The 23,748-nt window shown below is 39.3% G+C and overlaps 1 long non-coding RNA gene across 7 annotated transcripts in view; it reads right to left on the bottom strand.

The window, feature by feature from the left end:
- LOC100737021 overlaps nucleotides 1-23,748 on the bottom strand; it is a 90,357-nt gene that overhangs the window by 34,811 nt on the left and 31,798 nt on the right. For 4 of the 7 annotated variants that reach the window (XR_001306492.2, XR_001306493.2, XR_001306491.2 and 1 more), the window contains exons 4-7: nucleotides 16,363-16,620; nucleotides 15,737-15,837; nucleotides 4,224-4,359; nucleotides 1,540-1,754 (exon numbers count right to left, since the gene is read on the bottom strand). This is a non-coding gene — a long non-coding RNA (uncharacterized LOC100737021). Of the gene's footprint in view, nucleotides 1-1,539; nucleotides 1,755-4,223; nucleotides 4,576-15,736; nucleotides 15,838-16,362; nucleotides 16,621-23,748 lie in introns of all 7 variants that reach the window. The other 3 variants (XR_002336166.1, XR_002336173.1, XR_002336178.1) reach the window with 3 other exon arrangements.

Genomic DNA, 23,748 nt, shown 5'->3' with positions numbered 1-23,748 from the left:
GATAATTTTAATAACTGTCTGAGCTGGGCATATCAGTAAATTTTTCCTACAAAGAGACATTAATGAACATTTGAGCCCACAGTATTTTAATTCCATTTATGCTGTCAGTGTAGGGAAGATATAGGCACTGAGGGTTTTTTGGTTTTGTTTTTGCTACTTTAGCCTTGTAGTGATCAGACAAAAAAAGACTAGAAAAAGTTTCAGGTCTTTAACAAATATGTGAAGAACAAAATGTTGACTTAAAAGAAATGTCTCACAGTTGTCTACAATCTAAACGAAAAAATACTGGGGGGGGGGAAATTTTGTTAAAATTTAATTTCATATATCCAGCCATGAATAAAAGCTGTTTTTCACACTTTGAAAGGCAGTGTGAAAGTCTGTTTTTTTTTTTCATTTTTTTTTTTTTGTTTTGTTTTACATGTCAATCACCAAAAGGAGCTTAATTTTGGAGAATTCAGGTACAAGATGACCGCATCTTGTTAAATAAGAAATGAACTTGGTTATGTTCAAAGAAATAAAAATTAACAGTATTTTTTTTTAATTAGAATCCCTGCAGATCTAATTTACATTTGGTTTGGGGCTAATAAGCCATACCATAAAATAAAAAGAGATTTGAATCTAGTAGACTCCATTAATTGGGTGTTTTCTGACAATTCTCTAGTGCTACTCTTTGGGTAATCCCTACATACCTGTTGATTAGTCTACTGGTAATATGTGCTATGCACATTCGGGGATACAAATGAATGAGTTGACTCAAACCTTAATGAAAAATGAGACATGCATCTGACTTTCAAATAACACATTAGGCTTAACATAGCCTTGAATAGTGTGTGGCCAGCAGGTAGTAAGAATACCAATGTGCCTTTAAGAAAAATATTTGAAATATTGCAAACCATTCATTGTCATGAACCTCTTTTCTCTGCTCTATCTTCTGTTGTATTTGAGAAGCTTAGAGACAAAAAAAATAATACAAACCCACCAGCTTCCTGATTCCAATCAACAAAGGTACATTTTCACCTTCCTTGTAATATGTCACTGCCTTTTAGGTTAAGATAAATTGACAGTACACAGGGAAATTGACTTAAAAACCAGCGCTGTGCTAAGCATGGGAAATATAACAATAAAATTCTTTTGGTTTCCCACAGAAGAATTTATAGCTTTCATAGTGTATGAATATGGTTTGGGAAAGTAAAGGTACTTGCAATACTCACATTCACCTGGGCAGCCAAGAAGATCTAGGTAATTTTCCTATTTTTCCTATTTGCTCTGCAGGTATGTGATACAAAACACATTGGAAAGGAGAGGGCTTACTGGGGAAGGTTGTATTTTTCAAAAACAGCCATGTTAGTATTTCCAGTCCTACACGTTCTTACAGAACTTTCTACTTGACTATCAAAAGATAAAATCTGTTTTTCCTCTCCTGGCACTTGGGCAATGTTTTGATTAAGAGAATTTGGAGAAAAAGTGATGCTCTGTGACTTGTAAGACTAGGTCATAAAAGTTGATAGAGCTTCCACCTGGCTCTCTTGGGATACTCACCTTTGGAACCCAACCACCATATTGTGGGGCAGCTTCATGAAATGGCCACATATAGGTGTCCCAGACACAGCTCCATGTTCATCCCAGCCAACAGTCAACCACCAGAGGTATGAGTGAGTGCACTTCAGACGATTCCACTCTTCAGCCTTCCAGTATTCCACCTCATGCCAAGTAGAGAAGAGACAAGATGTCCCTACCACACCAGAACTGCAAATCTGTGAGCAAATAAACACTGTCATTGTTTTAAGTGGCTGTTTTGGGGTGGTTTGTTCTGTAGCAACTAGAATACTTATTAAGGGTCTTGATTATGCTTAATCTTCTGTCAACAGTTATTCACTTTCCACTAGGAAAACAACAATTATTTAACAAAGATTCCATCCACAATGATTCATATATTGTGGTATCTGACTCTCCCATAATAACCACCTTTTATCTACCGTGCATTTGAGCACTGTTGGACTGGCACCATGTGAGAGCTACGCTTGTTCAACCTGGACAATGTGAAGTTTATTTAAAACTTAAAATTCAGGAGTTCCCATCGTGGTGCTGCGGAAATAAATCCAACTAGGAACCATGAGGTTGCAGGTTCGATCCCTGGCCTTGCTCAGTGGGTTAAGGATCTGGCATTGCCATGAGCTGTGTTATAGGTCACAGACGTGGCTTGGATCCTGTGTTGCTATGGATGGGGCATAGGCTAGCAGCTGTAGCTCCGATTGGACTCCTAGCCTGGGAACCTCGATATGCCATGGGTGTGGCTCTAGAAAAAGGCAAAAAGGCCAAAAAATAATAATAAAATTAAAACTATACATTTTTAGCCAAAAAAAGAAAAAAGCCCCCTTTACTTAGCTAACTTCCCCTCAATACCACATCTGTCTAATACAAAATCTAGTATGCATCCTTTCAGATACTTCTCTGCATCTCTATTTTTTTATACAAACACATAACACACACACACTTCTAAACATGTATCTTAGATATTTCCCCTATAGATTATGAGTTTCTTTATAGTATGTTGTCAAAGCAAGTCTATTGATTATAATTGTGATCAAGATATGAAGATGATGGTGATGACGGTTGCCATTTTTTGAGTTCTTACTGTGTCAAGTAATGCAGAACATGTATAGCTTGATACTGGCAATTACTAAAAATCAGGGTTTGGTTTCTGGAAAATCAATTGTTAAATTTACCAGCAAGAGCTATGTTTGTCTTTGTCTATTAATACACCTCCAGAACCTAGAACAGTATCTAGCACATGGAAGACTCTTGATAAATATTTTTGAATGAACAAATGAATGGATTTTTTTTTTGTCTTTTTTGTCTTTTTCTAGGGCCGCACCTGCAGCATGGAGGTTCCCAGGCTAGGGGTCTAGTTGGAGCTGTAGCCACTGGCCTATGCCACAGCAACGCAGGATCTAAGCCATGTCTGCAACCTTCACCATAGCTCACGGCAACACCGGATCCTTAAACCATTGAACAAGGCCAGGGATTGAATCCGCAACCTCATGGTTCCTGGTCGGATTTGTTAACCACTGAGCCACGAGAGGAACTCCAGGAATGGCTGTTTTAATCATAGACTTAAACAATATTCTATGTGACGTATTTCTGACACGAATGCAACCTTCCAGCTTTATGAATGAACACACTTTGTTTTCAGGTGTTTCTTTATATGGATAACTGAAGTAACCTCTCTTTGGGTCATGCATGACTAGAGCATGCAATTCACAGATAGGCACAGTTCCCCAATGGTCAACTGTTCATGCACAAATAAATTTAGACCTCATAACCAAAAAGTATAGTCCTTTCTTCCTTCATCCCTTTTTTTTAGGGCCACATGTGCAACATATGGAAGTTCCTAGCCTAGGGGTCGAATCAGAGCTATAGCTGCTGGCCTACACCACAGCACCAGCAACACAGGATCCAAGCAGCATCTGTGACCTGCACAATAGCTCACAACAATGCCAGATCCTTAACCCCGTGAGTGAGGCCAGGGACTGAACCTGCATCCTCATGGATACTAGTCAGCTTCATTACTGCTGAGCCACGAATGGAACTCCCTCTTTCATCCTTTTATACAGCTTATGTCATATTCAAATATTTTTCAGGAGTAACCTGATCAAGGAAAAAATAGTACTGTGGATCTACATGTATGGGCACAAGCACAAATGGGCATATATACATCTTTTTGGAGGAATCTACATATATAATAAATAACATCTTTAAACAGAACTAGTAGGAGGGCTGGTGGCAGATGGGGAAGGAAGTATAAGTAGTGAAACATAAAAACACAAATCCAGGCTTTACTCTCTATCAGAGAAAGAAAATCATACCTACAAGGCAGTTGTCTAAAAAATTAACCAACTACCCAGATAAATATAAGCAACTTAGGCATTTTAGACTTAAGAGACTCAAGGCAGTGGTAATGATCAGGTAGGGGACAGAGCATTCCCAGAGAGCAAAACTATGGACATTATTTAACCATCATAACATGTTCCAGGTTTCAGGTCACTGACAATAATTATGATTTGTAGAATGATAGGTGCCTACATGGCACTTCCCCAAACCCATCTCTCCCTAAAATACAAATGCTTTCCAAAGCAGATTTATCTTTTCAATTAACCTTCTTGCGGGCTCCAAGAAATTCTTTTGGAGATGAAGAATAGTAATATTAGTATTGGTTTACTCACCAATTATTCTTTAAGGGTGATCCCTTCTTATGATGGGCATTGAGGGCATTTAACTGAATTTTTTTTTCTTTCCTTTTTTTTTTTTTTTTTTTTTTGGTCAATTCCAGGAAACATGTGGAATCTCTGTTCTATTTCTCTGAAAAAAAAAAAAACTCATTAGGGTATTATAAATAATAGTGTGGCTTTTGTGAGAGTCATATATTATCACTGAAAAGTAAATATCCTGCGATTTCTTGCCTCTGAGAGCTATCAGTAATTTCCACCACTGAAAATGCAGTCGCCACTCTAGTAGCATTTCCCAAATCAAAGGCACTGGAAAAATGCAAAGTGAGGATAAAGCCATGTATTCTCCCTGTAGAAATCAAAGAGAATTAAATTAGAGGAATGTCTAAGAAAACTTGTAGCACGCCAAGGCTTTCTCAGCAAAATAAATTAACTTATAAAGAAATCTTAAAGAGTAGAAAAATCAAAGCAAGGCACACTGTGGAAGTCCAAGGGTGAGTCAATATTAGAAAAACCTATTAGTATAATTCACTAAATTATAAGCTGAAAAAGAAAAACAGCTTTTTTATCCTCCTTATCCTGCCCCTCTTCCCTTTCTGACCAATTCAGTCCAAAAGCTAAGAGCTGGGGCCAAGAAGAAATGGACATGTGTTAGAACTTTACTGCTGTGGAAAGGGCAAATGCAGGGGCAACAGCAGTGATGGTAAATGGAAGACTGGTGTTACACAAGCGTTTTATCCCACAGGTAACTCTTACAAATAAAAGAAGTTAGGAGTTCCTGTCGTGGTGCAGTGGAAACAAATCCCACTAGGAACCATGAGGTTGAAGGTTCGATCCCTGGCCTCGCTCAGTGGGTTAAGGATTCAGCGTTGCCATGAGCTGTGGTGTAGGTCACAGGCACAGTTTGGATCTGGCATTGCTATAACTGTGGTGTAGGCCAGCAGCTGTAGCTCTGATGTGATGCCTATCCTGGGAACCTCCATATGCTGCAGGTGCAGCCCTGAAAAGACAAAAAAATAAAAAATAAAATAAGTCAGATTTCTTACTCTCAGCGGAGGAAAATGGGGAAAGGAAGAAAACTCGAGTAAACTTACAGAGTTGGACTGGAGTAAAGTATCAGCCTAAAGTCATGGTTTTTGATACATGGATAGATGGATGGACACAAATAATACAGAATATAACATAGACATAAATGTGTGTGTATGTACATAGAAACCTATACATATTCTCAAGTTGAAAGGGGTTTTGGGACAGTGAAACCCAAAATGTGATAAACATACCTTAGACACAAACTCAGTTTCTAAATATTTTCTCCTAAAAGGAACCAGGGCTTCTTGGGAAAATAGCTGATACTAGGGTTGGGGAAGGCAGAGTAAAAGAAGAACTGGAGTGTCCTCTTACACCAGAGAATAAGGAATCATTCACAGAATGAAGGCGAAATATTAAAGAACACATAGGCCAGTTTGAGGAACTCCCACTGGTCAAATCTGGGCTAATTTGACATCACAAAGGCCATTTTAGTAATGGATCATAACAGCAAAATAATTAAATATCAAAACATGAGTTCACACTAATATAATAAATGAATATACCTTTGATAAGGAATGGGATTTTTATACCCTTTCAGAGTAACTTGCCACAAAATAAAATTATTTAAAAGGGAAAGGAATAACTAGAGGAGAGAAACCAGACAGATAATACCTTAGTCAATTGGTCAAACTGAACATCATCAGTAATGGGACGAGTCAAAATCATGTACCACTCGATAAGATACATTGCGAGGAACACAATATCCTTTCTGTGCTATTTCCAGCCAAGATGCGTAACATGAATGTAATCATGACGAAATATCAGATGAACTAAAATTGAGGAACAATCTACCAAAGAACCAGCCTGTAATTCTCAAAAGTATCAAGGTCAATAAAGTCCAGAAAAGACTGAACAATTATTCCATACTGAAGGAGACAAAAGGAAGATGACAGGTAAGTGCATCATACAAGTCCTTTAACAACAGCTTTATGGAAATGTCATTCACGTCACATAAATTTCACCCTTTCAACGTATACACCAATGTTTTTTGACTATATTCTAGAAATGTGCAGCCATTACCACCATTTACGAATATATTTATCACCCAAAAACCACCCATGATCAGTCACCTCCATTCTCTCTCCCAACAGGCCCCAATCCCTGGGAAGCACTAATCTACCTTCAGTCTATGGATGTGCCTCTTCTGGGCCTTTCATATAGATGAAATCATATAATATATGATCTTTTGTGACTGGCTTCTTTCATTTAATGTAATGTTTTCAGGGTTCATCCATGACTTAACGTGTATAAACACATCATTCCTCTTTTTTTGGCTGAATAATATTCCATTGTAGGGACACACATTTTGTTTAACCATCAACTGATAGACATTTGAGGTGCTTCCATTTTTGGACTATTATAAATAATGCTCATATAACATTTGTGTATAATTTTTTGCATGGACAGCATGTGATTCTGAACTGGAGGTTATTGGAATGTGGCTGGGACATTTGGCAGAACTTGCATAGGACCTGTAGATTAGATGATAGTAATGTTTCCATGTTTATTTCCTAGCTTGGGTGGTTGTATTTTGGTAATATAAGAGAATTATTCTTGTTTTAGATAGTGTCCACAAAAATATTTAGGATTGATGGGCATGGCATCAGCGACAAACTCTCAAATCATTTCAGAGAAAATTATTTGTACTGTACTCACAACTTTTTTCTAACTTTGCAGTTGTTTGAAAAGAGATAGAGACAGGGTACATGAGAGAGAGAGAGCACATTCATGTAAGTAGATGATAAAAATATTTTATATAATTCAGCGATATTTTTTAATTAAAAATTTCAAATATCTAAATAAATGACTATTTACTTAGCAAACATATATTTGCTTTGATACATAATTCAAACCAAACCCCGGTATCATGCTTAATAAAGAAACCTTAAGGTATTTCTAAAATCAGCAACAAAACAAGAATGCCCATTACCACTGCTATTATTTAGTATTGTTACTGAATTTCTAGCTAAAATAATAAGATTTTTCTTGGATGAAATTCAAAATAAACTTAAAACAATTCAAATGAATATGAATGTTTAGCAAGCTTACCAAGTAAATAACACATACAAACACAAAAAACATGACTTCTCTATAAGTCAAGAATAATCTGATGGAAAACATAATTCAAAACACATTCCAGTTATAATGAAATATAAAACAAAAACAAACTCGGAAAACTGTTTGGGATAAATATTCTTTTCAATAAAATAACCATAAGCCATCGTCATTGAAATAAAAATGACCTAATAGATAAATGAGCAACAGATATGAAAAGTTAATCCCTCCAAGAAAGAACTTAAGGAGTTGTCATCATGGCTCAGTGGTTAACGAACTTGAATAGTATCCATGAGGACACAAGTTCAATCCCTGGCCTCACTCAGTGGGTTAAAGATCTGGCGTTCCTGAAAGCTGTGGTATAGGTCGCAGATGTGACTCAGATCTGGCATTGCTGTGGCTGTGGCATAGGTCAGAGTCTACAGCTCCAATTAGACCCCTAGCCTGGGAACCTCCATGTGCCACAGGTGTGTCCCTTAAAAAAAAAAAAAAAAAAAAAAGACAAAAATCCCAAAACAAAAAAACCCCAAAACAAAAAGAATTTAAAATGGCAACAAAACAAACAAAAATTTTTACTCTCACTAGTTATTAAAATACAAAATCAAACAATAGGATACCATTTGTTTTGGTTCTTCAAACTGTCAAAAATTTTATGATTATGAGCTCAAGTGTGTAGAGGAATTGATATTCTTACTGTTGGTGATTATACATTCTTATTAGTACAGCATTCCTAGAGAACAGTATGACATATACAAACAAACTAAAATAGTTTAAATTTCTTATCTTTTAGCTCAGTAATTTTATTTCTATGCATTTACCTTAATCAAAATTGTACATGAAATTTAGCTTCATGGATATTACTTAAAGCATTGATTATAATGACAAAAAATCACAACCTAAACATCCAGCAGCAGGGCAATGGTTGAATAGTCTACAGAATTTTAATTTTTTTTTTCTTTTTAGGGCTGCACCTATAGCATATGGAAGTTCCCAGGCTAGAGGTCTTTGAATGAGAGCTGCAGCTGCCGGCCTACACCACAGCAACATGGGATCCGAGCAGTGTCTGTGAGGTATACTACAGCTCACAGCAATACCAGATCCTTAAACCACTGAGTGAGGCCAAGGATTGTACCTGCATCCTCATGGATGCTAGTTGGTTTCGTTAGTGCTGAGCCATGATGAAAACTCCTCAATATTATTATATATGTAGCTGATAAAAATGTCATATGAAACACATTCACAGAGGATAGCTCAATGCTTTTCAAAATGCCCTTTGATAATGCATGTGCATACCTATGAATAAAAATAATTGGTTTATATATATCAACATGTTAATAATGGTCATTTTGCTTGTTCACATTTTCCAAATATCTATTTCATAATCATAAAACAGGGCAACAGCTTTTAAAAAAAAAAAAAAACTCTACAAGTTATAGATGAGTCAATAGCAAACAGTGAGGAAAAAAACAGGGTTCTTTCTTATCAACCAAGTCCATTCTGAGGTCTCACATAGCTGCCAACCAACCAAGATTGAGCACTCTCTGGCAGAAATAGAGACTCAACAGCCAGGTAGATTATAATCCCATTTTACATTTTGATGTTTGGACAAAGCTTAGAACATTGTGTTCAGTTAGGAGAGGTATGCTTAAAGAACACTGTTTCCTGGGAGAGTCCAGAGGGTTCTATGATTAACAGCTAAAGGAGAGGAAGATATTTAATCCACTGAAAAGAAGAGTTAAGGGGAAGATAAAAATGCTCTTCAAATTTCCAAATGGCTGTCATAAGAAAGAAAGATTAGATTCATTACCATAGTGGTTCTAAACATATTTCAAGGACCAATGCACAGAAATTTCCCAGATAGCACCTAGGGACAAAGCAAAACTGTTTCAACAATTAGACTCTCTCCACAAAGGAATAGGAGATGAGGCACACCAGAGGTCTTCCTGCAGAGGCTTCCAATGACTTCATCAGGGCTGTTGCAATGGAGATTCCAGCCCTGGAAAAGATTGTCCTAAACAGACTCTAAGATCCTGTAGCTCAAAGTGAGGTCTATGGACCAGTGGCACTGGCATCACCTAGAAGCTTGATAAAAAGTGCAGACCTGGAGTTCCCACTTCAGGACAGACTGTGGCACAGTGGGTTAGGAGTCTGATTGCAGTGACTTGGGTTACTGCAGAGATGTGGGCTCAATCCCTGGCCCGGCGTAGTAGGATCTGGTTTTGCCGCAGCTGTGGTGTAGATCACAGTTGAGGCTCAGATCACAGTTACAGCTACAGCTCAGGTTCAATCCCTGGCCCAGGAACTTCCATATGCCTCAAGTGCAGCCACAAAATAATAAAAAAAAAAAATGCATACCTAATGAATCGGAACCTTCACTTCCTCAAGATCCCATGTAATTCCTATGTACATTAAAGACTGAGAAACAGACATGGAAGATACTCTAACTGTCCAGCTTCTCCACTGACTTAGGTTTTCAGAGTCTCCTTTTGCTGGTCCTCTTCCATGTGCTCTTTCATGACCTATTAAGTACCCATGTAATAATTAGTTATTAAAGGCAGAAGACTTGAGGGTGATTTGTGATAGAATGAGTATAATATGCTTCCAGATTAATATCATCTAATGAAAGATTATATTCTTTATTGGTGGGAATTTACTGGAGAAGGAGTCCTACAAAAATCCATTGACAGGTAAGTAAATGAGTGAATGTAGTTGTGTGTGTATACTGTCTCTGAACCCAATGAATCAGAAAAAATTACAAGCTCTGACTTCCTGTCTGATTCTCACTCATTCCTCCTACACTCTAGGCAGCAACTATAGGCTTCCCATCCACCTTTAGGACCACCTGCAGATGGCAAGATGGCATTCTTCCTTCTGAGGAGCATACGTGTCTTCACTAGTCCTATCCTCTAGGACAGCCCTATTCTGGTGCAGACATAAACTTCTAACTCTCCACAGCTGATAGTCCAAAACTTCAAACAGTGTAACATAATCAGACCTCATGTATAAGACAAGAACCCAAGCATTTAATGACAACTGGATGTTGACTGATGGAAAAACCAGGCCTCATATCTCTGGTAGCTTCCTCTTTCAGTCCCCAAAGCACACTACTTTATGCTGTGGAATAACCAACTGCTTCCACTGCCCCACAAACACCATCTGTTCTGTGCCTTTCCTATTCCCTCAACCTGGAATGCCCTTTAGGTCTGTCACTGCCTGGCTAACCTCTGCTCATCTTTTAAGACTCAGCTCAGGATGCATCTGCTCCTCCAGGCAGCCTTCTTTCAACTCCAGGCTGCATGAGATGCCTCCCCCCTGCACCCTGTTTTAACTTGCCTGTATCGTCATAGACCAGTGCTATCCAACAAAAATCTAACGGAAGCCACAAAAATTTAAATTTTCTAGTAGCAGAGTTTTTAAAAATCAAAAAGAAACAGGTGAAGTTAACTTTAACTATATTTTATTTAACCCAGCACATCCAGAATGGTAATCAGTATTAGATATTTTGCATTCCTTCATCATTTCAAGTCTTCAAAATCCACTGTGTGTTTCATATGTAGAGCACACCTCAATTCAGATCAGAAACATTCCAAGAGCTCAAAAGCTACTCATGACTAGTGGTAACTGTGCAGGACAGACAAGCCTTAAACTGAAATAATCTACTGATGGTTTTGCTTTCCCTATTGGGAGGCAAGCTGCTCAAGGACAAGGTCAATGTCTTACTTGGAGTTTCATCAGTGTTGCATCAGTGCCTGACATATATTGAGCACTCGGCAAATGTTTGCTAAACTAAATGGACCTTAAGGTGTTTTGAGAGAAGGTGGAACTTTTGCAGCTGCTAAAATGAAGCACAGCTTTATGTGTACTGATAATAATAAGGATGATATGAATAATAGCTAATATTTCTGTCTTTGACCTTGTTCTATGCCCTTTAAATGTATTATTTAGTCCTCCCCACAATCTCACGTACTATGCAGCATTATTACCTTCACGTTATAGATAAAGAACTTTTTATTTTCTTTTTAGGGACACACCTGCAGCATATGTAAGTTCCTGGGCTAGGGGCTGAAACAGGGCTGCAGCTGCTGGCCTATACCAGCTTGCGACAACGCCATATCCTTAACCCGTGGAGCAAGGCTAGGGATTGAATCCACATCCTCATGGATACTAGTCTGGTTCTTAACTCACTGAGCCACAACAGGAACTCCTAGATAAAGAAATCTGCCCCCAAATGATATGGCTACTAAGTGGAACAGTCAGAACTTACTGAAGTAGTTAAAGAAAAATAGCTACTTTGTTGTACAGCAGAAATTGTCATGACATTGTAAATCAATTATATGTTTAAAAAATAAAAAATAAAACCAGGTTTGCATCTGTGAGGATTTTTTTAAAGTACATGACAAATACAAACACCTCATAATAATTAAATAGTTGAAAATAAACTACAGTCACAGATGTTATAAGCCTACTCTGATAGGTAAACCTACTCTAGAATCTCCTTTCCCAACCTCGCCAGCATTTTTTCTGGGACTTTGTCATCTGCTGAGTTTTACCTCATACAGGTGTACCTCTTTCCAAGTTTTTGAACCAACTGCTTCTGGTCTGAAATTTAATATCTTTTATAGTTGCCTTCTAAGATACTTGCATTCTGCCTGTCTTATCAAAATGGCAGAGCTCTTCACAAACCACTCTAGTGAGTAGTCATCTTTCTCAGCGCCTCATCTTCTCCCAGGATATGGGGAAAGAATGGGGCATAAACTGTTTTCCTCCACATGCTGCCCCCAGAGGACGCTTCAGTCTTGCTTACACGGCCTGGGGGTGGGGATGGGGGGGGGTAACTAATCACTGCTAATGTGTGCTTTGTATAAGGGAACTGGGCTGAACTCTGTTTAAAAAAATGATGCAGATTTCAATTTTTGTGTGTGTGTACAAAAATTCCATTATCTCTGAACCACGGGAACCAGAACCACATTTGGCAAAGGAAATAAAGCTGGAGACACAAGGAAAGAATAGATTAGGAGAAGCCTTGAAAACAGGCAGCCACGTTTAGATTTGATGTGGTGGGAAATAAAGATCCCTGGAGGGTTTCTGAGCAAGGGAGTGATGTGATGAAAACAGTGATTAAGGAAGATGAAATGCAAGCGGGACAAATTAAAGGGAGGGACGTGGATCTGAGAGGAGGCAGCCATCTGGGCGCTGGGAGGCAGGGAGAGAAAGCCAGGGGACTGGGAAAAGGAATCACGATTCTGTGAATTAACATATGCCACCCTGAAGTCCTTCACTACCAAGTTACCACCAGTTTTTTATGCTCTTACTCTTTCGGCATGGCAAAAATAAACCCATGAGGAGCTGAATATTTTCATTAAAATGATAGTAAAATTTCATCTATGTGAATATAGTGGTTTGACTATATGTGTACCCTGCTGGGCAAATGAGCTTTACCAGGAACCTATGGAACAGTTTGCAGGCAGAAATGGTGCTCAGAGAAAGTTATATTAGACCCTTATTCACAGAATAAACAAGCACAATGAAAACCAAATAATTTTTGTACAGAGAAAGACAAATAGCATATATCACTTATGTGTGGAATCTAAAAAATGATACAAATGAACTATTTACAAAACAGACACAGACTCACAGACATAGAAAATAAACTTACGATTATCGAAGGGGATAGCTCAGGGAGTGGGGGTTGTGCTTGGGAGGGATAAATTAGGAGTTTGTGACTAACAGATACACACTACTATATATATAACAGATAAACAACAAGGATCTACAGGATAGCACAGGGAACTATATTCAATAATACTGTACAGCAAAGGAAACGATGCCCCATCTCTTGGGGTAGAACAAGATGGAAGATGGTATGAGAAAAAATGTGTGTGTGTGTGTGTGTGTGTGTACTGGGTCACTATGCTATACAACAGAAATTGACAGGACGTTGTGAATTAACTATATTCTAATAAAAATATCTTGTGATAATCTATAAAGACTCTGAGAATGAATATACATGTATATAACTGAACCACTTTGCTGTATACCTGAAACTAACACAACACTGCAAATCAACTAACCTTCAATTTAAAAAAAAAGTGTTTTTAAAGCAGCCTCATGTGGATGAAGCCCACAGGACAGCCCATGAGTATCCCTAACTTGTTGCCCTAAAGGATTCTAAAAGCATTCTTTCCAAGTCAGATTCTACAGTGGCAGAAATCCACAAAGAACTTGGGTTAACCAACACTATTTGCCAATGCCCTATGCCCTAAGCCATCATGTTCTCTGAATTTGACCAAATTTTTTTTCTTTTTTTCTTTTTAGGGCCACACCTATGACATATGGAAGTTCCCAGGCTAGAGGCTGAATCAGAGCTACAGCTGGGGGCCTACACCACAGCCATAGTAACTTGGGATCTGAGCCACATCTTCAACCTACACCACAGCTCATGGGCAACGCCAGATCCTTAACCCACTGAGTGAGGCCAGGGACTGAACCTGCAACCCCATGGGTACTAGTAGGATTTGTTTCCACTGTGCCACAACAGGAACTCCTGGCTGCAATTCTAAATGGTCCAGAGACTCAAAAGTTATTTTCATTCAAGATTAGATCTGGAAAGAGCCTCACAGAATATCTAAACCTATAGTTTAACTTTAGTTTCCAGCTGCTCACAATGGAAATACAGTGGATAAATATTAAAATGGGCTCCTTGGCTGGGACTGTGGTGAAAGGCCCAGAATTCTACCTATTCATTCTCTTCACTGCCCTAACAACCCTCTCCGCCTGAATCTTACATATGATACTGAAGACCCTGAACCCTCCGCAGGACTCTGGGCTGAAAAGAATGCTGACTGTAAGACACTAAAATGTCCAGGGCTTTTGTTTTGTTTTGGCTTCTTGTGACAGATGAAAAAAATTGAAGCCTGGAAAGCTAAAGTGAGGCTTCCATTTCCAGCCATATAATGCACCAAATAGCCTGAAAAACAGTCTCCTAAAACCCCAAGAATGCTGGCTAAATGCAAATGTCCATTTAAATGCATCAAATGGACACACAGGGACATAAAGTCCTCAATTTGAAAACGAGTATAACCCATGACCTGGCAATTCAGTGTCTAGGTAAGTGCCCAACAACAGTGGAGACGCACCATGGAATCATTTTCGTAAATTACAAACAGGGCATTTTTGCATGGGTGAAATAGAACAGACCAAACTGGATTATAGCTGAATAGACAAGAGTATTATTCTGAGAAATTTTATTCCACATGTGTGTGTATACATATACAGACACACAGAAATGTAGCCCGTGTGTGTGCTGGGTTTCCATGCAAAGTGGAGCTTTAACTGTGAGGACAGACAACATTGTGAAAAAAATGTGATTTTTGAGAAGCTTTTGTATTAGTACATGAAATGAACAAGAATACTCATTGAAACATTGTTTATCATAGCACAAAATTAGAAACAATCTAATTATTCATCGACAGGAGAATGGAGCTAACTAGATAGATTGACAAATACATAGACAGACATCTGTTCACAAACCATTACAATACACAGCAGTTAAAATGAATGGACTAGAGCTTTGTTGCTGAAATCTAATGCTAAATGCAAAAAGAGCAAATTGCAGAATGATGCCCATCATATTTAAAGTTATATAAAGTTTTATTCAGAAGCCATCATTACACTGGATCTTACAGGGACCTAACCCTACACTTACAGAGGAGTCATTTAAATGCAGACCACAGTACGTCTTTAAATCCTATTTCAAAGGCAAAAATTAAAGAGTATGAAATGGTATAATAAAAGGGATTTGAAATGTCAAAAAATAAAGTTATTTCAAGTTTTAAAACATGCAAAGCAAGAGTATCTATTGTGGAAAGATATGCATGTATATAGAAGTGTGAAAGCATGCAAATTCAGGACAGTGTTAATCTCTGGAGCAGGAAGAAGGGAACTAGGATTAAGGAGGAATCCACAAAGAACTAAATTAGATCTGAAGCAAACTCGTCCAAATGTCAGGACTGCCTAGAACTCAATAGTGGCACACACAGTTCTGTTATTGTATTCTCCCTATTTTTTCCTGTTAATTGAAAAAAAAATTTTTTTGTGGAGTTCCCATTGTGGCTCATCGAATTAAGAATCCAACTAGTATCCATGAGAATCCAGCTTCGAACCCTGGCCTTGCTCAGTGGGTTAAGCATCTGGTGTTGCTGAGAGCTCGCACGTTGAAGATGAGGCTCAGATCTCGTGTTGCTGTGACTGTGGTGTAAGCTGGCAATTGCAGCTCTGATTTGACCCCTAGCCTGGGAACATCCATATGCTGTAGGTGAGACCATAAGAAGAAAAAAAGAATTTTTTTGTAAGTCACAGGCACTCACCAGAGACCAGACGGCTGATGGGTGGGGTCATCTGGAAGAAACCCAGGAAGGACTCTGATTTCCAATCCAGTCCTCTTTCCACATGGCTCCCAATTCGGGATCTGTTTGCAGATGAAGGATTTGCATCATTTTGGTGTAACTGCTAGGAACTTATTTTTACCTGAGTAATATTGTTCCCCACAGTCCACCAAGGCCACATCTGTTCTGGCCAGAAATAGCACAAAGCACACTTGCTCTGTGAGGCTGAGCTGTTGCTTCACAGTTTGTCACTTGGCTCTGTTTTCCAACTTTGCTCATGCATTGCAACAAAATGCTGAGCCACTGAAAGGTCAGTAGAGAGGTGATCTAACTGTGTGAAAAGTATGAGCTAAAGAGAGAGAGGAAGAGTGAGAAATGGGGGAGCTTTGTATGAAGAAATAGATAAATCCATACATAATGATAAAATTAAAGTCAGCACATTGCCGAGAAACCAGAAAACACACATAGGGTTTATTTTAGATGATGGAAACAACTTGAAATAGAAACATTCCATAGCCTGTAAGTGCAAATACACAATTTAATGGGAGAGGGTTTATTAACTTTTTTTCTAGTCTCTTTTAGGACAAAAGCAAGAAGACGAATGATACCTCGGCAACAACTGCAGAATCTTATGCAGAGAGATTTATTACACTTTGGAAAAGTTCAGGGCAGTGGCTTTTATCATTCGATCCTTTATACTCTTCAAGTTACATCAAAAGCAGCTCTTCCTTCTTTTTCTTCTTTAAGCATAACTTCTGGGTCAGCTTTAGCTTTTCAGGTGGGTGAGCCCAACTTTCCTGCTGCTGGAAAAGACAGCACAGAGAACTCTACCCAATATTCTGTGATAATCTATGTTGGAAGGGAATCTAAAAGAGAATGGAAAAAAAAATATAATAAAAAATTTAAAAATTTAAAAAATTTAAAGAATAAAAGAGAATGGATATGTGTATGTGTATCACTGAGTCACTTTGTTGTACAGCATAAATTGTCATAGTCTTGTAAATCAACTACATTTCAATAAAACTTTAAAAAAGAGAAAAAATAAAATAACTCTTGTAGCAGAGCACCCAAAACAGATCTTTCTCTGGAATCAGGCAAAAAACAGTATGTGATTATGTCTTTTAGAGACTTCTCACCCTGGACTGCCTACCTGTTTTCATGAGCTATGAATGTATTCTTTTTGTACTGCCAGAGAAAACTCAGATCTGGGACAGAATTCCCTCTGGTGTCTCAAGAGCAAATGCAGCAACAATTAACATTTACTGAACACTTAACTCTTCTAAATGCTTCATTCACTTGTCACCACTATCTCAGGAAGGCACTATTTTATAGATAAGAAAACTGAGGAAGTTCCCTGGTGGCTCAGTGGGTTAAGGATACAGTGTTGTCACAGTGCTGTGGTGCAGGTTCAGTCTCTGGCCTGAGAACTTCCTCATGCTGCAGGCACAGGAAAGAAAGAAAGAAAGAAAGAAAGAAAGAAAGAAAGAAAGAAAGAAAGAAAGAAAGAAAGAAAGAAAGGAAGGAAGGAAGGAAGGAAGGAAGGAAGGAAGGAAGGAAGGAAGGAAGGAAGGAAGGAAGGAAGGAAGGAAAAAGGAAGAAAGAGAGGAAAAAATAAAGAAAACTGAGATATTAAAGATTAAGCAATATTCCTCAGGTCACCCATAAAAAGTGATAGAGCCAGGATTTGAACCTAATCAGTTGTTTCTAACAGCCTGGGCTTCTACATGCCACGCTATATCCAGGAGGGTTTTTTTTTTTTTTTTTTTTTTTTTTTTTTTTTGTCTTTTTATGGCTGCACCCACAGCCTATGGAGGTCCCAGGCTAGGCATCCTATAGGAGCTGTAACCACTGGCCTATGCCACAGCCACAGCCATGCCAGATCCAAGCTGAGTCTGAGACCTACACCACAGATCACGGCAACACCGGATCCTTAACACACCGAGTGAGGCCAGGGCTCGAACCTGCGTCCTCATGGATGCTAGTCAGATTCATTTCCACTGAGCCACAAAGGGAAATCCCAGGAGAGGGTATTTAAGATAAGTAACTGCTGTGTAGCACTGGGAACTATGTCTAGTCACTTATGATGGAGCAAGATAATATGAGAAAATAGCATATGTACATGTATATGTAACTGGGTCACCCTGCTGTACAGTAGAAAAAAAACTGTATTGGGGAAATAACAATTTTAAAAAGAATATTCGAGAGAACATAAAACCATCTTTAAAATGTTGTAAATAAAAACTATTCCTAATTTACAATAAATAAATAAATAAAAATAAGTGGATGTATCAGCTTACATTCCCACCAACAGTGCAGCAGGGTTCCCTTTTCTCCTCACTCCCTCCAGCATTTGCTATCTGTGGACTTATGAATGATGGCCATTCTGACTGGTGTGAGGTAGTATCTCGTGGTAGTTTTGATTTGCATTTCTCTAATAATCAGGGATGTTGAGCATTTTTTCATAGGCTTGTTGGCCATCTGTACATCTTCCTTGGAGAAATGTCTATTCAGGTCTTCTGCCCATTTTTCAATGGGTTGTTGGCTTTTTCGCTATTGAGTTGTATAAGTTTCTGGTATATTCTAGAGATTAAGCCCTTGTCAGCTACATCGTTTGAAACTATTTTCTCCCATTCTGTAAGTTATCTTTTTGTTTTCTTTTTGATTTCCTTTGCTGTGCAAAAGCTTGTCAGTTTGATGAGGTCCCATTGGTTTATTTTTGCTTTTATTTCTGTTGTTTTGGGAGACTGAGTTGAGAAAACATTTGTAAGGTTGATGTCAGAGAATGTTTTGCCTATGTTCTCTTCTAAGAGTTTGATGGTGTCTTGTCTTATATTTAAGTCTTTCAGCCATTTTGAGTTTAGTTTTGTGCATGGTGTGAGTGTGTGTTCTAGTTTCATTGATTTTCATATGGTTCTCCAGGTTTCCCAGCAATACATGCTGAAAAGACTATCTTTTTCCCATTTTATGTTCTAAGGAGAACAGTATGGAGCTACTTTAGAAAACTATACATAGAACTACCATATGACCCAGCAATCCCACTCTTGGGCATATATCTGGACAAAACTTTCCTTAAAAAAGATGCATGCACCCACATGTTCATTGCAGCACTATTCATAATAGCCAAGACATGGAAACAACCCAAGTGTCCATCAACAGATGACTAGATTAGGAGGATGTGATATATATATATATATATATATATATATATACACACACACACACACACATATACACAGTGGACTACTATTCAGCCATAAAAAAGAACAAAATAATGCCATTTGCAGCAACATGGATGGAACTAGAGACTCTCATACTAAGTGAAGTAAGTCAGAAAGAGAGGGAGTTCCCGTCATGGTGCAGTCCTTAACAAATCTGACTAGGAACAATGAGGTTGCAGGTTCGATCCCCGGCCTTGCTCAGTGGGTTGAGGATCTGGCATTGCTGTGAGCTGTGGTGTAGGTTGCAGATGCGGCTCGGATCCCGAGTTGCTGTGGCTCTGGTATAGGCCAGCGGCTACAGCTCTGACTGGACCCCTAGCCTGGGAACCTCCATGTGCCGTGGGAGTGGCCCTAGAAAAGGCAAAAAGACAAAAAAAAAAAAAAAAAGAAAGAGAAAGACAAATGCTATATGATATCACTTATATCTGGAATCTAATATACAGCACAAGTGAAACTTTCCACAGAAAAGAAAATCATGAACTTCGAGAATAGACTTGTGGTTGCCAAGGGGACAGGGGAGGGAGTGGGATGGATTGGGAGCTTAATAGATACAGACTACTGCCTTTGGAATGGGTTGGTAATGAGATCCTGCTGTGTAGCACTGGGAACTCTGTCTAGTCACTTATAATGGAGCATGATAATGTGAGAAAAAAGAATGTATACATGTGTGTGTAACTGGGTCATCATGCTATACAGTAGAAAAATAAATAAATAAAAGGTAAAAATAAATAAATAAATAAAGTAAGTGGAGGCAGCTGTTGAAACAATAGCACCATGTTATGTTAGGAGTCATGGGGTCTCTGCTTCAGATACAAGGGCTATAAGAGGAAAGCATTCACAAGCTAGTGAAGGCGACAATGGTTTGTTCAAAATCAGAATCCTTCTTAGGGCTCACAGAAACCTAGAACATCTGCCTCAGGGCTTCTGGTATTCTACCTGACCTAAATCATGACTAATTTCTCTTATGCCCCTCAACTCCTAGAGAATGAAAGTGGAGATGGACTTAGAAATGATATAAAAGTCAGAAGGCTCAAGTTTGAGTTCAGTACTGCCACTTACTAACCACATGGATTAATTTTCCTTGTCTATAAAATGAGAAAAAGAGCACATGCGAAATAGGATAGTGAGGTAGAAGCACAGAGAACTATGATTATATGCATGCAGATGGCTGACCCAAGAGGTTTGTTTTCCTTTGTTCCATAAGGCAAAGCAGCATCTGACAACAAAATGCTATAAACACCCATGAAAGACCAATATGGATCCCTAAAAGCCTCCTATTGTAGAATTAATATTAACCTTGGTCAAGTCATTTTTCTTTTTTTCCAATCTATGAGAGGTGGATATTAATTACCAAAGTGTCTTCCAACTCTGCTATTTTGTGATTCATCTCATCCCAGATTTCGGGGGAGTGAACCAAAGTTTTTAAATGGTAGTCTGGCTACTTCTGGGCCACCTTACCTTTCTAAGCTGAACACATTCATAGGGTCCCACCAATCTCACAGGACCCATAGGAAAATCTAACAGCTCTGAGATATAATTAACCGCCCCCAAGTTCAAGTGTTAAGGAGAACGGGATTCTGTACTGGAACTCGGTGGCTATCTGGTTTAGCAGGCAATCTGTTGGAAGTGGGGGTGGTGGCATTCCAATGCTTTTGTTCTGGGTAATGCCAGACACATAAGGAATGCAGGACAGGATGGCCTTTGAGGGAGCTTCCAGCCCTAGGATCTCATGTGACTGCTGCACGGATAAGTATCACTTGAAATGATGTTGGGTATGACCTGCCATATCAGGCTGGGAGCCAGGGCCAGGGGCCCTCCCAGACATTCTGCCTCTCTGCTTTGGCCTTCCTGCAGGGAGACATGTCAAATGTGGCAGGTGTAACTTGAGGGAGTGACTGGAGTGTGGTCCTAAAGCAGCTGTGTGCTCTGCTGGCCCCTTGGAATGGGGCTGACCCATTCCATGGAAGCCAGCCCCTCAGGAGCTGATATGATGTGAGTGAGAATGATGGGTCCATTCTCAAGTCAAAGGGCACAACTGGTCACTGATCACAGTCTATTACATAGTCCATCCCCCACCCAGCCATACCGCCTGTCAGCCTGAGGCAGACAATGGGATTGGTCACCTAAGCAACATGGAACCTCGTCAGTGACCTGAGATGCATCATAAGGCCCGGGAGCTGAGTGGTCAGGACAGTTACAATGAGATGAGCATGGGTGGCCTCCTGAATGACCATGCGCCACCCATCCATTAACAATTTTGTGTCTCTAGCAGGCTGTGCTCATCCCTAAGGGCCTCTGCACTGGCTGCTCCCTTCTGAAAGCTTGGGCCCCAGCTCTCAGCACAACTGACTCCTTTCTGCAATTCAAGTTTCATTTCAAATATCAGTATTTTTTTTCATTTTCTGATAATTTATTGTTATGTTCCTTTTTTGCTTTAAAAAAATTTTTTTTTTTTTTTTTTTTTTTTTTTGCTATTTCTTGGGCCGCTCCGCGGCATATGGAGGTTCCCAGGCTAGGGGTCGAATCGGAGCTGTAGCCACTGGCCTACGCCAGAGCCACAGCAACGTGGGATCCGAGCCACGTCTGCAACCTACACCACAGCTCACAGCAACACCGGATCGTTAACCCACTGAGCAAGGGCAGGGACCGAACCCGCAACCTCATGGTTTCTAGTCAGATTCGTTAACCACTACGCCACAACGGGAACTCCTTAAAATTTTTTTATCTTCCATCATGTCCTATCCTAAGAGATTAGATATAGTTCCCTCTGCTGTACAGTAGGACCACTTTCTTAAGTCTCCATGCATACACCCTCTCGAACTACCATAACACTCTGTTTCCTATTTCATATAGAACTTCTCAGTATCTGGAATGACTCTGTTAATTTGTTTCTGGTTTATTGCACATTTTCCATTTAGAAAGTTAACTTCATGAGAACCAACATCTCCTCCGTCTTTCCAATCTATTCCCAACGCCTAGAAAATTACCAAGCATTTAATAAGAGATTACTAAAAAAAACTAGTAAAATTAATTCATTGAGTTAACTCAGTCTAGGACAGGTGTGTCCTGGCACAAAAAGGGCTCTCCTCTCTTTTTCAAGGCTCGAGGGTAGCTTGAATATCTCCCCATTTCAACAGCTATCTTGTGTCCTCTGCCCATGGAAGATCTGAGAATCACTCTCTGATCCATAAAGAGTGTTTCCTGACATCTATATTTATGCCACATAACTTTTTTGTGATTTAAAATTTTATTAATGTAGTTCATCCACATTAATAATTAGACTACAAGAGCAAGTGTGTATTATCATCTCAATAGCTACAGAACACATATTCAATAAAATCAGTAGCCATACAGAATATACCACAGAACTTCTTCACTGGGGAATGATTTTGTTTGCAAGTGACAACAGTAACAACCACCTATTCCATAATTTCAACAAACGAGTTATTTTTCTCAAGAACAAATTTGGGGGTGTTTGATCCACTGTCAGGGTGGCAATATTATGGCTCTCTCTCCTTTAAACACTCTACTCCTGGGATATGAATTTCATCTGGTGCTTTCATCACTTTACCTTATGACTGCTGTACCACCAGGAATCACATATGAATTCCCAAAAAGGGGAGAAGCGAAAGGAGAAAGAACCATGCCATGTGACTTTGTTGTTCCTTCTTCTTGGGAAAACAAAAGCTTTCCCAGAATCCATACCTAGCCCCCTTCTACTGACATCTTCTATATTAGCACTGGGTCACATGGCCACCCCTCAACCACTTTCTGACAAGGAGAAATTAGATTGTGACTAGTTTAGACTGTCACAATACATCCCCTGGGGCTGGAGAAAGGACACATTTTCCATGAGATCAAGGTGTTGCCACACTCTCCTGAACAAACAGATACATGGAACTAAATGGATTAGAGTGGGCATTTCTCATTTCAATTAGACTGAGACTCAGCGAAACTGAGTTAGAGGCAGATCCCTTGGGCCATCAAGCCCCTGAATTTTCTTAAGATTTGGCTGTTCCAAGTGTTTAAATTCCATCATATGCTCAAATATCTACTCAACATAAATATTTTTTCTTAAGCTGGCTCAAAGATACTTTCCATATTTACAGAGCATTTACTACCAGCATCCTGCCTGGCCACGCAGGCTGTGCAGCCTGGGTGCTGTAGGATGTCATACAATCCATTCCCATCTCCCTCAGGAATGACAGCCCTTTGGACCATACACTGCTCACCCCCCACAATCTGAGGTGACCCAAATGCTTAGACATTATGTCATCAGTCTGACAACCTCCTCCCCTTCACCTTCAGCATTTGCTGATGTCCCCAGTATACAGAGAGGCCTGCTAGGTCCTAAAGCCCTGCCTTGTGACAGAGGGACAGGGTTGTGCAATGTTGCCCACACCAGCTAGGGGAGGACTGGGACTGATGTCACGTCTCACATCTATGACAAAGGCCGAAACACACCAGGCCTTCTGATTGTTAGTCCAGTACTTTTTTCTTTTATAAGCCATCTGATTATCCAAGACACACACACACTTGCTCTTCCTCTAACACAAACACACAAAAAACAGTCATCCATACTCCCCACAATTAAGAAAAAGCCTAATGAGTGAAAAGCCTGGCCAGCCCAGCTTAGTATTCCATCCCTGCTAATAGCACAAGGGGTATTTTGCAGACATTGTAAGGATTGTCACCTAAGCATCTATAAAGATATCTCTGCAGATTTCCTGCTCTATCATCTGTAAATTTGATCTGAATTCTGTTCATGTATACACC

Source organism: Sus scrofa, chromosome 1 (genome assembly GCF_000003025.6).
Source record: "Sus scrofa isolate TJ Tabasco breed Duroc chromosome 1, Sscrofa11.1, whole genome shotgun sequence".
Taxonomy (NCBI): domain Eukaryota; kingdom Metazoa; phylum Chordata; class Mammalia; order Artiodactyla; family Suidae; genus Sus; species Sus scrofa.
This window is presented reverse-complemented; position numbering and strand designations above follow the sequence as displayed.